This window comes from Dipodomys spectabilis, unplaced genomic scaffold (assembly GCF_019054845.1).
Source record: "Dipodomys spectabilis isolate Male_0828 unplaced genomic scaffold, ASM1905484v1 ptg000050l, whole genome shotgun sequence".
Lineage (NCBI taxonomy): Eukaryota > Metazoa > Chordata > Mammalia > Rodentia > Heteromyidae > Dipodomys > Dipodomys spectabilis.
The window spans coordinates 2,700,336-2,716,814 of NW_024870727.1; the positions used below are offsets into that span (position 1 = coordinate 2,700,336).

At 44.5% G+C, this 16,479-nt stretch overlaps 1 non-coding gene across 1 annotated transcript; it reads right to left on the bottom strand.

Moving 5' to 3' along the window:
* Positions 1–5,504: 5,504 nt before the first annotated feature.
* LOC122107318 lies at positions 5,505–5,673 on the bottom strand. Its single transcript, XR_006147339.1, has one exon. It is a non-coding gene; the product is annotated as a U1 spliceosomal RNA (small nuclear RNA).
* Between the last annotated feature and the right edge of the window lie 10,806 nt (positions 5,674–16,479).

Consider the following 16,479-nt stretch of genomic DNA (forward strand, 5'->3'; position numbering starts at 1 on the left):
AAAGGGCCTAGAATTTGTGATTCTCTTGCCTCAGCCTTCTAAGTGCTGGGATTACAGGTTGAGCCATCATACCCAGCTTGTTTTTCAATTTATTGAAAATCCATTGCCATTGGCAATGGATTGAAAAGCTTTCCCAAAGATAGTTTTTAAAATATTGCGATGCAGCTGGGCACAGGGGTACATGCCTATAATCTCAGCTCAGGAGATTGGTCCTTGGGCCCAGATGTTTGAGAACAACCTGGGTACCATAGTGAGACTCTATTTCAAGAGAAAAAACAAAAACAAAAAAGCAATGCAGCATTGTCAAGTCTTCATCCATCCAAGCTAGGGGTCTATTTGAAGGTACTCTCTTTCTGAATCAAAATAATTGGTTCATAACTGAATGTCAGTCTCTGGAATTGTGAACTAGCTGTCTAAAAGAGACTAGCCTGTGAACAGTGAACCCGAAGTACACACAGTTCTAAGTGAGGAATGTCTGGCAGTAAAGTCACAGAGGTGGCCTCTTTTCTCTAGAGGAATGGGAGAAATATCAGTGTCACTCTTGCAGGACTGTTGTTGGCCTATCAAGTCACCAAGGTTCCTCCAGGGCCAGCAGAGAGAAGGGTGGCCTGAGGCCATGGGTCATCTAGAGTTTCTACCCCAACAAGGCCCTGGCCAAGGGACAGAGGACATCCTCTCTGTATGTTTGCATGTCTGCCTATCCCAATACTCTAAGCTCCTCCAAGATGAATTCTCCAGCTTCCCATCTCCCCTCTTCACTGAATTCTCTCCTGCTGCCAAAGAGAAGGCAAAGATCATCAGCCACCAGTTCTGAGAGTTGAAAGAACCCCACACTAACTTCCTTAGTAATCCTGGAGCTAGTGCCCTGGCTAAGCACTAGCCATTCTGCTAGCCTCTGCTTCTGGAGCATAAACTCCGGACTGGGAAAGTGGCTCCCAGGTACCAAAGTTCAGCAACAAGAATTAGGTGGCTGGCATCCAAAGATCGCATGGAGCCTGTCTTGGCAAGCCGTGGAAGTTTGAGTACAGTCTAGAGGGTCAGGCTGGGTTAAGAAACATCCTTGTTTATAGGTCTAAGAATCTGCTCAAACACACTGGTCTTAACACTCCTCTCTAATGGGCTCAGGGAAACTCTCTTGTAGTCTTAAGGCCCAACTTTTCCCACATCGGCTCTCCTCCTCCCCCCCTCGTCCCCCCCCCCCCCCCCCCAGCCCAGGCTGAGCTAGCTGTACACACTGGCTTCCACCCTCACCCCAGGGGAAGTTTCTCCAGGCAGTGGGGTGGAGGTGGGGGACTGGAGTAGTGTTCCGGAAGTGCAGGCCTGATGGGAGTTTCTCCTGCAGACCAACTGGAAGGAAGTGGTCATGATCTACTACAAATGCAGAAGAAAAGTGTCACATTGTTAACAAATATATCTGCTTTGTTGTTCCCGGGTAGCTCTAAAGACTTTCCTATCAATGGAAGGTCACTCACTCCCTGCCTGAGCTACTGGAGAGATAATAAGAACTCTCCCCCTTGAATTCTCCAAGTAGCCAGTTTAGGCTGGGCTGATACTTTTTTTCTTTCTTTTTTTTTTAAAGAATGACATCAGCCCAGAGTCGGTGAAAGAAAAAGGGGGAGAGGCAGGGAGGGGAGTGGGGAGAGGAGGGGGAAAGAGATGGGCTGGGAGAGGTACAGAGAGGCTATTTAGCCAAACAGAAAAGGTATCAGATAGTTGTGTAATGGAATTTTGTATTTTTTCAGTGTAAATGAGCAAATGTAGTATCTATGCAATTAGTTACACAATTTCAAGTACCATTACTGCAAGAGGAAGAGAAGAGAACATTCAAAATACATAAAATTATTTTTTAGATCATTCTAGGAAAAGGAAATGCCAGAGTAGTAAGATAAAGACATCTTAATAACAAATTCATCTATTTATTTCTCTCCTTCCAACACGGAGACGGGTCTCCTAAGGCAATTTTGCACATAAATCTAGGACATGTTTTTATGTGCCTGCTTGCCCTGCTTGGAGCTTAAAGAAAAACACAGCAACCACACTCTCCAGTTCAGCCTTGCTGAGAGAGACCTAATCACCCGTGCTGGCAATTACATAATTGGGAATGGCGGACACCAACCCCAAGTCTCCAAGGAGTCAGCATTTGGCTTCTTGACATAGAAGATGCCTGCTGCCTGCCTGCATTTCTTTCTTTCTTCCTCCATTCCCCCCTCCCCCCCTCTCTGTCTCTCTCTCTCTCTCTCTCTCTCTCTCTCTCTCCTTTGTGAAGATCACTTTAAAAAATGCTTCTTAAAAACCAAGTGAATGTCTTTGGTGGAAACAGAGGTCACTTAAGGATGATTTATAAGTGCACCCCCAAGCCAAAACCAAGCGTGTACCGATATCTTAAAGTGCATCCACACTCAGAGCGGCCGAAGCCCACCATCTGCTTCTAATTGGTGCCCCAAGACGCTGGGCCCAGGGGCAAAGGCCCAGGCTCCGGGCAGCGCCCCTCCCCGCGGCCTCGGGCCCGGCGCAGGCCCTTCCCGGGCCTCCCGAGTGAGTGCTCCTCTCTTAGGTGGTGCCAGGTACTCTGGAAGCAGCCGTGTAAGAACACACAGCCCCGGTGATGTCAGCGTGTTATTGACTTTCCAAGTCTGAATGACTGAGCAGCGGAGCGGGGGTGGGGCGCGATCCGCGCGGCGAGGACCGGCCGAGCGAAAATGAGCTCGCAGGCGGGGGAGGGGCGCTCGCCGCCGCCGCCGCCGCCGCCGCCGCCGCCGCCGCCGCTGCGGCCGCGGGCGCGGGGCTCGGCCGCCGCGGGCGCGGGGTCGCTGCTGCGGGTCCCAGGCGGGCTCCAGCCTCTCCACACCCTCCGATGCTGCTGTTTGTGATCAAAAACGCCCAGGGCAGAAATAGCTGCGGCCCCAGTTCCCACTTCCCCTCCCCCACCACGCTCCACCACGTGGCAGAGCAGGGCTACAAAGCAGGGGGAGGGGAGGACTGAGGCCCGAAGGGAGCGGGGCAGAAAGGCCCCTGCCCCCCCCCCCACTGCTCCCTGCGGGCAGTGGAGCCGGGCACAGCCCAGGGTCCCCTCCTCCACTGGAAACCTGGGAAACTTGTCAGCAGCGGTGACCTTCCCAAGCCAGGCTTGTGCCTTGCTGGTCGGGGGGCTGGTGGTGCAGGTGCCTTGCTGGTCAGGGGCTGGTGGTGCAGGTGCCCTGGAGGGGGGGGGGAAACTGACCAGCCTGCGGTCAGTCGTCTTCAAAGGCTGGGTGTGGACCTGGCCGCCTTGCCCATATATGGAATTGCCTTGAAAGGCCTGGATCCCCAGGCCAGCTCCAAACAGGCGGGGCCTCTCCCCCCCTGCTGCCCCGCAGGCCCGGGCCTAGCTGCTGCCCCCCCTCTGCTTGGCTGGGGCTTGTGGTGCTGGGGTCCCTTTTCAGTGGGCTCCAGCCTGGGGAAATGCTAGCAGGAGTGGGGACCCACCCGCTGGGAAGGGCTGCCAGGCCAGTCTCTCCTCCCCGGGAGAACTGGGTGGGTAGATGGTGTCACTGACTGCAGCCTGGAAACACGCACACTGCTTTGTGAGCATGGCCCAGGGGCTTCACCCTGTGAAGTCACCGCTGTGCTCTCAGTAATTGTGAAGGACTGAGGGGGGGGAGGGGCAGAGGGGGAGGGGGAGGGGAATCTAGATCTTGCCCAGGGAGGCTGCGTGTTGTGTGTTGGTGGCATCCCCTTTCTCAGGTCAGCGCTTCCATGGTTCTTTCTGAAGCACAGTTGACTGAAGGGCCAGGCCCACCATTTCCTAACCTCAGCCCTTCCCCCGCTACCAGCCTGGCTTTGGGGATCCTTGCAGGGCCAACACCCAGGCCCAAAGGGCAGCTGGATAGAGCTACTTTGTCAAAGAGCTGGGGGTTGAGGGCAGGGAGCAGTGCCCGGAACCTTAGCTGGGCCATTCACCGCAGTAAGTCCCACCCCTCCCCCCATCCTGCCACAGGAGATTGGTCCAGGAGTGATGCTCTGACACACTTTAGTCCAATCAGAAGCCTTGGGGACTTTTGAAATTGATAATAATAATAATAGAAGACAATGTCTCCCCAGGGAAGAAGCCTCAAGGCTTTTATAAAGTGGAGACCCATTTCCCATCACGTGGGGAAGAGGCTACTAATACAAAACCAGAGGTAGGCATAAGACAAAGAGATGACAGGCACAGCCTGAGACTCTGTAGGAGAGCAGAGCCGACAGGCCAGGAGGGGGTCTTGAGATGATTGACAACAATGGTTCTTATGTCCCTGATAAAGCCCTCACCGCCCCACATTTCTTGCCAAACTCTCCATCTGGAGATAGGCCCAAAGAGGAGTCCAATGGAGTCCTCTTGGAGGGCTGTTGTCATACCACAGGGCTCCTCCGTAGCTCCCTCCTTGGGCTTTGGGCTGCTTGAAAGCTTGCGCCTGTGCCCCCCACTTCTTTTCATTGTTTACATGGGAACCCAGGGCATTATGGGAAGAAGAAACATTTGAGGAGGAACTCAAAGCCTTAGGGGAAGACACATTCACAGCATCTCTGTGGCTTTGTAACTCCCAGGACCGTGTGGAAACCTGCAGAGGGCAAAGCTGTATCCTTACAGCTTGGTTTGAGTACACAGGAAGTGGCCTGGTGCCTGTTCAAACAGGAGACCGGTTAATGTAAAAAGGAAACATTACGTATTGCTGTAGACTTCTAGAAGCCTTTTCTGTTCTGCCTTAGTAATAATGAGGGTTTATTCGAGTGAATAGAAACAAAAAGAGAAAGAAATTTTACCCTCTCTACATTGCATTTAATAAAAATCTTGGAGAAAATGAGTGAACTGTCAAGACTTAAACCCTGTGGGTTTGGTAGGAGGGAGGCTGAAGTAATGTACACTATTCAACATTTATGGGACAGCAGATCCACATTTTATCTGAAAATAAAATGCAGTAATGGCTTAACCTCCTTTTTACTTACTCTCTCATTTGTTTCCAAAAGGTTCTTTTTTCCACTCTTTTTTTAGTCCATGAGTCACTTCCAGTTAGATTCAAAGACAAAAGCAGGCTAATTGTATGTCCCTGAGTCAGTTTCCCACCCTGCCTTATCATGCACACCCTTCTAGCTCCAAGAAGGCAGAGAGGTTTCCAGATTACCAGGCACTCAAGTGGAACCTGTTTCAGCATCGGGTAGGCTCCCTGGCCAGGCCAGTGGGGCCCTCCCTGTACTTCTGGCACCTGGCAGCGGATCAATGCGATAACACCTTGGGGCGTTTCCCTCCAGTGCCATTTTCAGTCAGGAACTGTGGGTACAATCCACCATGTTCCTAAAGCACCCTGTTAAACTCAGGGAAGTAAGGGTGAATACAAGGGAGTCCCAACCCTCTAGCACACTACCAAATAATAAAGAAGAGAGAATCACTATTAGATAAACTTTGAGGCCTAAAGGAGGAAATATTAAGACAGATTTTCCTGTCTCCATACTTTAATATATCTCACTAGAATTTTTTTTTCGTTTGCTAGCAGAGGAGAGCCTGAAGACTGTTCCCTACTGCCACAACTTATGCTGTTTGAGTTTCTGCTTCCCTGTATTTGGGGAATGTCAGGGGTCATCACACATAGAATGAAATGGGTCAACCTCACCCAGTGGAAAAACTTCATGATCTTGGCAAGCCACCTTGTAGGTAAGTTTTTTGTCAGCAACATTTCACCTGATGAGCTTGTGGATTTTTCAAATTTTAATTTAATTGTGTTTATCCATCAGTATTGTGGGCTTGAACTTAGGGCCTGGGCACTGTCCCTTAACTTTTTTTTAACTGGTGCTCTGCCACTTGAGCCACAGCTCCACTTCTGTCTTCTTTTGGTGGTTAGGTAATGGTAAGAGCCTCACAGACTTTCTTATCCTAGCTGGCTTGGAACTGTGATCCTCAGATCTCAGCCTCTTGAGTAACTAAGATTACCATCAGTGCCACGCTGTTCCCAATTACTTGAAACGCTTTATTCAAGGTCTGATCCACTCTCTTCTCTTATTTTCCAACCATTTCTCTATTCCCCAACTCTCCTTCCTCTCCCGAAGATCTTAGCTTTCTAGATAATGGTATCCCATCCATCTTGCTATTCTGCCAGAGAAGTAATTCTTTATTTGTATCATTATCATTATTATCCTTAAGTAGTTGTGCAAAGGAGGTTCAATCAGAGTACAATGTCACCCCCAAGAAGCATTCACTGTGTCAAGACATCAGCACGTTTTCCTTAAAACTTACCCAGCTCTGCACTGTTCCCCATCTGCCCTCATTTCCCCACTGCCCCTGGGGCAGTAACCCCTGCTGGAACTCCATGGCACCAAGTACAACTCACACTCATTTCCCCCCTCCCCCACCTCCTAAGCCTGACACCATCTGCTGGCTGTGTGCATTCTGCTCACTCTGCCTCTCCCAGCCCAAGCCCCTGCAGCCACAGGAAACTGCCTTCTCCTTCCACCTTCCTCTCTTCTGGCCTTTGAAGTTAGAGGATTAGCCAGAAGATTCTTCTGGTATTTCTTCAGACAGGTTCTTCCATATCTGCCTTAGTGTTTTCTATCTGCTATAACAAAAAGAATACCATAGAGTCAGTGACTTAAACATCAGACAAGTATTTCTCACCATTCTGGAGGTTCAAAAGGCCAAGATCAGAGGATCAATTCATTTGTTTCCTGGTAAGGGCCATCTGCTAGTTTATAGGTGGACATTTCATGCATGGCAGAAAAAGAAACCATTGGTTTTCTTGTCCCTGTCTTTACTTTTTCTTTTTTGTAAAAAGATTTGCCATTTAATAAGGCAGTTCGTGGATACAATGTCACTCTTTTCAACATTCCAACATACCCCTTCTCTCACGATCTTAATTTTGTAGGATATACAATTCTTGATTGCTTTTATCCCTCCCTTCTCCTCTTCTTATACAGGTTAATCCTATTCCCTTGTGACCTACTTACCTTCACTATGATATTCAGTCCACAGCAATGGACTGTTTGGTTTCTGTTCCATGGCCAACTCTTTAGAGAGGCAGTTCGGGACCTCTGCATCCCTCATCTTTCATACCACCAAGTTTATGACCTGTCTACACAACTTCTCATCACCTACTGAATGATTGCCCTAGTTCTTTATCAGTTGACTCCTTTATTCCCTTAGAACATAACTTCCTGGATGGTGCACATCTTATGGGGCCTGTTCATTGCTCATAGATGAGTGCCTTGATTCATAACCATTTAATAACAGGTCCATAATAAGTCCTTTCTAATGAACTGGTACAGACAATAGAGAAGATTCAGGATAGGCATAACTAAGTTTGCTCTTCGAGGGAAAGTAGTTTTCCTGGTGGACTAGGAGATACGTCTTCTGAAAAAAGAAAGTGAATGTTAATGTTGCATACTCTCTTGACCCCATGTGGGCCTCCAGCCATTTTCTTAACCCTCTGCATTTCTCATAGCACAACAATGCTTCTTTGCAGGGTTATCTAGACAATATTGTCATGCCTCCCTTTCATTTTCTCCTTTTGATTACCATCAGGCATTTGCCCTAAAACTCTCCATCAAAACTGGCATTTTTTTAAGGTTACCAATGACCTTCTGTATCATTAAGTCCAACAGTCAGTTTTTAGACTCACCTTAGTACATGTATGAGCAGAAGATTGCTAGAAACCTAGAAAACTGCCCTCTACAAAGTTTTCTCCTTCTTCGGAAGTAGGTATGCTGAATCTGATGAGCACCATGTTGGCCACATGGTGGATGATAGGGTATTGGGTTCAACTGGTGCCATCTTGTCTTCATGCTGGAGACAGGAAAGCCCTACCTCCCAGGCGATGGGTGTGCCTCAATTCCTAGAGGCAGGGGCAGAGACTTGGACAATGGGTTACTGGACCTGCCAGTCTTGGGTCGTGAACTCTCAAGCTTCTTGTGACCCTGCCCCCTGACCTGACCCTAGTTAGGCCCAAACCAACTCATTATGCCATGCCTCATGTCCTGTGTCCCGTTTCCTCTCTCTTCTCTGGTCACTATGACGTCCCACGTCAGCTTTCCATTGGAGCTGATATGGCTCGTTAGTATTGTTTGTCTGCTTTTTCTTTCCTCTCCATTCTCATGGCTGTTTTCTGGCAGTGTTAAGTGTATTTGCAAGGCTGCAGATCTTTGGGACAAGAATCCATCGGCAGATTCTGGCCTTTTAATAAACGCTGCTGATTGAACCTCTCAAAATGTGGCTTCTCTGTTTTCTCACCCAGTACTTCCTAACTAGCTTCCCAGTTTCCTTGCTGAGGTCTTTGCTGTCCCCCTCTTTGATTTTGAAGACTGGGACACTTCTTACTCCTTCATCTGGCTATCCCTCCCAACTCTGCCACTGCTGCTGATCTAAACCACAGTCCTCTCTCGTGATGAAGGCAGGACTTCCCAACTGACACCCCCACTTGCATGGATCATTCTGTCCACAGCACTGCAGGCACAGTGATCTTTCCAAAGTATAAGCTAAAGACATGCTACTCCTCTGCACAAAAGCCTCCACTGCTGCCCACAGGCCCTGCAGTGATATTCAGGACCCTCCCATACTCAGTTCCGCTGCTCACCCTCATTTCAATATCCTGTACTTTTTTTAGCTTTCTCAGTGTACTCAAACACACTAGCATTTTTCCTTTTTTTGAAAGGTAGGGAGAGGTATTACTGGGGCTTGACCTGACCTGAGTGCTGCCTATTAGCTCTCTCACTCAAGGCTGGAACTTTACCACTTGAACCACAGCTCCACTTATGGATTTTTGCTGTTTACTGGAGATAAGAATCTCATGGACAGGAAACTGCCTAGACTGGCTTTGAACCTCAACCCTCAGATCCCAGCCTCTGAGTAGCTATGGTCACAAAACCAGTGCCTGATTCTGTCCCTCATCTGTAAACAAAATAGCCACTTCCTGTTGCAAGACCTTTAAGGGATCCAGTGCTTCCGCTTGGAAAGCTCTCCAAGGAGCTGGCAAACCTGGCTCCCTGTATCCTGCAGCTGCTGATGAAGTAAAGCTGTAGACCTGAAGCATTCCTTTTCCTCCTCAGAGAAACTTCAGTGTACAAAATGCAGCCCCCACTGTCATTACCCAAATAACTCCTGACTCATTTGGAATTTTCCTATAGGTCTTACCACTTTGTCATGCAGATAATGTAACATACATGCTGAACAAATAGTTGAGTTGAGAAACAAAGTTTATAGACAGGAGTCTCAAATTTTGCTACAGAGGGTTGGGCACTAGTTAATAGCAGCGGCAGAACTGGAGAAACAAGTCAAAGTCATAACGTTTTCAAATTCTGTGCATGTTACACTAAGGTGTTCGGATTTGATCCTACAGGCAAATAGAATAGCACTGAATCTGTTCAGCAGTGATCATCCTTTTTTGAATGTGAATGTACTTAAAATGGCTCTCAGAACATAGTGGAATAGATTGGGGTACAGCCTAGTACAGCCAGAGCCCAGGTGGCAGAACATGGGCAGTTGGCTTGATAAGCAAGACTCTCTCTGCCTGAGCCTCTCAATTCAAGCTGTGTGAGCAGTTGCTAACTTTGCTCATTGGCCTACCTGACAAAGGCTCCTGGTGTGTGCCAGAAGGAAGAAAGGAAAGACAGACTCTGAAAGGAGGAGGGAAAGGAGGCCCTCCAGCCTTCCTTCATTCAAGCTGTGGTTTTCACTTGAGTGTATATTGTAAGAATGATAGTCACCCTTGCAGAAGCCACAGAGATTCGACAGGATTTTCCCAAGGAACTATGTCATCTATGGACTCAAAGATGCAAAATACTCTAGTATGCTGAAGGGCCTACCACTTCACTGGTTAAAAAGGAAATAACACTTATATCTTGAAATAACACTAGGCAACTTTTCTAGTGAACTCTTGAGAATATAGTTAAAATACAATCTGGGGCTCTGCTTTTCTCCTTCTAACAAACATGATACTGGATCTTAACTTTTCAGAGATCAAAGGGTCCTGGTGTTATTCAGCCTGGTTCCAGGGATTCTCTAGAACTGATCAAATGACTCATCTCTCCCCAGTTTACTCACTTAAGTATGTGCCCAGACACACATAAAAACACCAGAGGATAAATCAGGTGCTTTCCCCTGTGACTTCTGCACTGAGTGAGAGATGGTATTTTGTTTACCCCAACCACCAAGAAAGTATTCAGGCTTGGAAGAATATTTATAAGGCCACCAGGAGTTCCCCGTTAGTCCCCCTAACCCTTTACATACCCCCTCAGAATGTCTGTTTCTATATAAATAGTCCTTACACACCCCACCTGTAGTTCTTCCTTGACAGGCACCCAATATGGTCACGCCAATATCTGAATGTTACAAAGTCCAAACAATTCATTTCACAGAGATACAAAGACTTCCACAGATGGAAATACTTCAGAAATTACCTAGTACCTTTAACCTCTTCATTTGCTATATGAGAAAGCTGAGGCACAGGAAGCACAAGGAAGGAAAAAGAGAAGAAAATAGATGCTCACTAAACTACTGTCTTCATTCATGTTGGTGTCAGGCAGCATTCCTGCTATATGGGACTTCCTCTATTCTCTGGGGTGAAAACAGACTTTGAAGTACATGTATTGGGATTCTCTACCGGAACAGAAACCAAAAGGATATATAAACATATATATATATATATATATATATATATATATATATGATATAAACGTATATATATAAATATATATGTGTGTGTGTGTGTGTGGATAAAGATTCATTTTAAAGAATTATCCCTGTCATTATAAAGCTGGAAAGTCCAAAATCTGCATGTTAGTCATTAAGCTAGAGAGTGGGGGAGGTGGTGAGCCAAAGCCAATGTTGCAATTCAAGTCCAAAGACCATCTGATAACAGAATTCCTACTAACACAGGGAGAGGTCAATCTTTGTTAAAAGCCTGGCGGTCAACTGATTGGATGAGGTCCTCCCACAACAATTTGCTTTACTCAACACCCCCGTAATGTATTTAGGACTGGGGACAGTCCTCAGTGATAGAGTGCTTGAGGGCCTGTTTCAAGCCCCAGCACTGCCAAATAAGCAAAGCAAGTAAGCAAATGAATCTACTCATTTAAATAGTAATCTCACCTTCTTAGAAATACCAGTCCTGGGCTGGGAAGGTGGCTCAGTGGTAGAACACTTGCCTTGCATGCATGAAGCCCTGGGTTTGATTCCTAAGCACCACATAAGCAAAAAGAAAAAAGCCGGAAGTGGCGCTGTGGCTCAAGTGGTAGAGCACTAGCCTTGAGCTGAACAGCTGAGAGACAGCACCCAGGCCCAGAGTTCAGGCCCCATGACTGGACCCAGAAAAAAAAAAAAAAAAAGAAATACCCAGTCCTGTTTTACCAAATATCTGATTACTGTTGGGCCAAGTTGAGACATAAAGTTATCACAGTAGATAATATCAAAACTTTACTAATATACTTTGAAAACTGGTACCAGAATATTTGAATGACTTATTCATTCTAATTTTAGTCCTTGCTGATGAGCTGAGACTGACACCTGGAGCTTTTACATTCCAAATTATCTATTTTCTACTAACCCACGATTTTTTTTCTCCAAGAAAATAAACATTTTTGAGTGTCTGGTATCCTAATATCTTACAGGCTCTGTGATAAATCATTTACATTAGTGCTATTTAACAGATTACCACTATATAGGCAAGGAAATTAGAAACTTGAAAGTGTTCAATAACAAGCCTAAGGTAACAAATAAATGCTAAGATCTGATCTAGGTTTTTGTGGTTCAAATACATACCACCATCTGCCTTTTTTTTATTTTTCATGACTGTACTATGATTGAACCAGGTCCTTCTTCTCTTCCTTAGGTTTTTTTCCTCTCAAAGCTGGTGCTCAAACCATTTGAGTCACATCTCCACAGCCAACCTTCTGTTAGTTAATCAGAGGTAAGAGTCTCTGGGATTTGTCTTTCTGGACTGGCTTTGAGCTTGATCTTCAGATCTCAGCCTCCTCAGTAGTTAGGTTTACAGGCTTGAGACACTGGTACCTGACAAATCTGCCAATTTTATATAGTTTCTGTTATTCCTCTTTTGGCTTGGCAAGATGTAATTTCTCCCAAAATTAAAAGAATAATTTTTTCCCCAGAATCTTCCTCCATTTATTCCATTTCCTCATTGGAAACTGGATTCCCAAATATTGGAATGGCTTACTCATTCAAATTTTACCTCTAGCTGATTAGCTGAGACTGATTTTTTTCATATATGAGGTGTCAATATAAAATGAGGAAACTGATTTTTTTTAACACACAAACTCTCCCATATCAAAAATAAGTAAAATGTCAGTCTCCCGCAGGCAATGATATACTTACTCCATCACTCAAAACTTCTGTGGCTCCTCTTTTCAGCTTGCCTTCAGGGCCTCTAACACTTGCTTTTCCAAAGTAGTTTTAAATGTCAGCAAATGTTCATTATTTGATGTGATTTTGGGGAAACAGCCCCAAGTCATCTGGAGCCCAGTTGGATGGAGGAGGCACTTTACCATGCTAATACGACTCAGATTAAGAGAAAAATGAGGTGAGACTATGAGAATGAATGATTCTCTCAACATCAATGGGAAAGCGGCTTCAGGGGTTACCCAGTCTCACTTTGAACAATGACAGCAGAGTCTGAACAAGTGCTCAAGATGGAGAAAGTTTCTCAAGTTGACTGTACTGGCTGGACAATGAGCCATCTGTCTGTCCTTTTGCTTAAGGTTATTCCATATGTAAAAGTTGTTTAAAATTATTCAACATTTGTGTATGTACGTACATATGCATATAGACATATGTGTGTGTATATGTACATATACACGCATGTATATGCATATACATGTGTATGTATGATGTGGAATGAGTTACTCTGACATCCTCACTATTTCATTTTGGCCAGACAAGCATCCAGACAAGAATATCTAACCCTTGTAGTTCAGAGAAGATGATTAAGAAGCTAGATCTAAAATACAGCAGGACATGATAAATTATACAGGTCTCTAGGCATTCACACACAGTGAGACTAAAGGAAGATACGCAGGGAGAAACATGAAGGCGCAATGCCTATGTGCCTCTGATCATATAAAATAATATTTATCTAAATGAACTCCAGGAACTGGAAACAAGAGGGTTTTTTCTTTGTTTTTTGTTTTCTTTACTTTTTGTCTTGTTTATTCATTTGTCTTTAGGAAGATAAGGAAGGGCACAGAAAAGGAGTGTCAGAAGGTGAACAAATGCAGCAGTGGTACAAATTGTGGGCAGGGATGGAAGGGAAAAATTGGGAGAAAGTGAAAGAGGAGGTGACATTATCCAAAAAGAAATATACTCTTTATCTGATTTATATGACTAAAATGTCTTTTATAATAACAATAAAAATTGAATTGAAAAAAGAAAGCACTAAAGACAACAACAAATGTACTCATTACCTGACTTACATAACTGTAACCCCTCTGTACATCACCTTCATAATAACAATAAAAAATAAAAATAAAGAATTCCTTTTTTATTCTAATGCTATAGTCTAAGGATTTTTCTTGGAAGTTGAATGTTGTCTTCTTTATCAATAAGCACAAATGTAAATGTATGGAAGGAAAATCTCTTCCCCAAAAGCAAATTAGAGAAGTGAAGGTCTTGAAAGTTGAACCCAGAGCATCTTCCTGCTGTACAGCTGTCTCGATGTCCCTCATAATCCACATGTGGAAGTCCCCTTAGAGTCTACACATAATTAACACTTGGCAGAAATAGGCAGTGTCAGCCTGGGGCTCTCTTAAATTTCACTTAAAGAATTCAGATTTCCATGGGGGTAATTAGAAAAGGGGGACTTAAGGCCCCACTGCTCTCAACATATTCCCAGTTGCTGAATTTTACATGAACTTATAAAGATGTCCTCAGCCAGTTGAAAGATACATATTATGCATCTGCTATACCTAGGCACAGTGGAGATGTTCAGTAATATTCAACTTGAATTTACAAATATTCTATTGTGAATCAAAATGCGGACTTTCATACATGTTAGTGGGATCACTAAAGATCCTAAATGAGATCTACCTATGAAGAGGGCAAGAAATGACTAAGGAGTTGGAAGGGACAGAAAAATAGGGAGAGATGATGCTGATTAAAGAATAGTTAAGGGCTGGGAAGGTGGCTCAGTGGTAGAGCACTTGCGTTGCATGCCTGAGGCCCTGTGTTCAATTCCTCAGCACCACATAAGCAAAAAGAAAAAAGCCAGGAGTGGTGCTGTGCTCAAGTGGTGGAGCGCTAGCCTTGAGCTGAAGAGCTGAGGGACAGTGCCCAGGCCCAGAGTTCAGGCCCCAGGACTGGACCCAAAAAAAAAAAAAAAAAAAGAATAGTTAAGACATAGATGGCTACAGTTGGAGAAGACTATGTCCAGCAAGGACACAAGACTCCAGCAGTAGAAATGGACCATGCATAGTCAGGTCATTACTAATAGAGACTGAATGCAAATATCTAACACTAAGGATATTTACTGAGAGACTGCAGTAAACCTGCTTGTCATTAAGCGTGCATTTTAGGGACTTGGCTTCATTTGAGGCACTGCTCTTAGAATCTGCATTAGAATGTATATATTTAAGGTATATGTGATATTCTGACATAATTTTGGTTTACTGGTCAAGCAAATCAACATATCCACTTTCTTGCGTACTTATCATACACACACACACACACACACACACACACACTAACAACACTGAAAATCCACTCTCAGCAAGTTTTCAGTATGCAATGCAATCTTGTAACTATGTATAGTTTTGATATCTAAAGAACTGCAGTCCTTACATATCTGAACTCATTTAGCTTTATACCTTTAGACTTTCCTCATCTTCTATCTTCTCTGTGTATTTGATTTTTGAAGATTCCCCATACATCTGAATTTTGTATTTATTTTTTTCTGTGTGGCTTATAGCATAGCATACAGGTCTCTAGGTCTACGAACATACAGATTTATCCTCCAGATAAATCCAGACTTATCCACATTGACTTGATTATTTCACTTTTCCCATTGAAGACAAGGTTTTCTCCTAAGAATATATATGTTAGCGAATAAGTGTGAGTGCCATTGGTTTCTGAGCAGATAATATGTGTGTATGGTGTGAAGTCTAAATGGTGTGCTAGGACAGAAAGTAAGATCTCTGCTGCCTCTGTGAGGAGGCCTTTGGGTGGAAAGCCAGAATGAAGAAAACATTAAGTTAACTTAGTCAAATCAAAACCATTTTGGGGATACCTAATTTTTTTTTTCTCCTGCACAAGCAACTTACTTTTTGCTCAGAGCACTCATTACATGAGTGTGTTTAAACCTGTCCTTGTCGTACTTTTCCCCAAATGGCTTTCATAACTATTTACTTCTTTGTAATGTTAAAGATAATTTGGGGAGACCACTTTGGCCTATACCTACTACTTCCTTTTTGGTCTGTCCCTTTTAAGATGTCCTAAACTCAGCTACTTGAGAACATATTCACTTCTGGGCTTTGTACAGGGAGCTCTGGAATCCAAGAGGCACATAGCTACAGACTGTCACAGGCTGAGCTCTGGGCCCTGTCATCAAAGAAAGTCAATAGAAAAGAGAAGAGCTCACAGGAGTTCATTAGGACAAATTCCCCTCATGCTACTCAAAATCTTGTGGAATTACAAAAAACAAAAACAAAAATCAGGAACCCCAAACATACACATATCTTAGATTTTTACCTTGTCCCTTACTAGAGAAAATATTGGAAAGTATGGGGCTGGGAAGGTAGCTCAGTGGTAGAGCGCTTGCCTTGCATGCCTGAGGCCCTGAGTTCAATTCTTCAGCACCACATAAGAAAAAAGAAAAAAGCCAGAAGTGGCACTGTGGCTCAAGTGGTAGAGCGTTAGCCTTGAGCTGAAGAGCTGAGGGATAGCACCCAGGCCCAGAGTTCAGGCCTATGACTGGACCTCAAAAAAAAAAAAAAAGAAAGAAAATATTGGGAAGTGACAGAAAACCACAGGGGTAGGCTAGCAAGTGAAGGAAAATGGCATGTCCCTTTTTCCTCAACTCACAGCTTTAAAAAGAAAAATCTATAAACTTTATGCCTCTTGATAGGCAGCAAAACAGATGTTCTGCAGATAAAGACTGCTCTGTACCCCACTAACAGGAAGGATTAAGGAGATTATTGAAAATGTTGGTGGTAAGGCTGGAAGCCAGATGTTCTTGAACTTTCGTGATTGAAACCCCTAGCTAGAAATGTGTGGTTCATTGTGACTCAGAATACACATACATAAATGCCTGTTCCCACACACACACAACTGAAATTAAAGGTGTGTAAACATTTAACACACAGAGAACAGACATGCACACATGGGCACCTTTTATTTCAGTGGGGGATGGGTGGTTAAAGGCAAGTAAACCCTGCCTAGATGCAGAATTCTCAGATATTTTTTTTCTATTCCATTTTAGTCTATTTCATTTTTATCCCCCGAGCTTGTCACAATGCTCTAAGTATATTTTATTACATGCT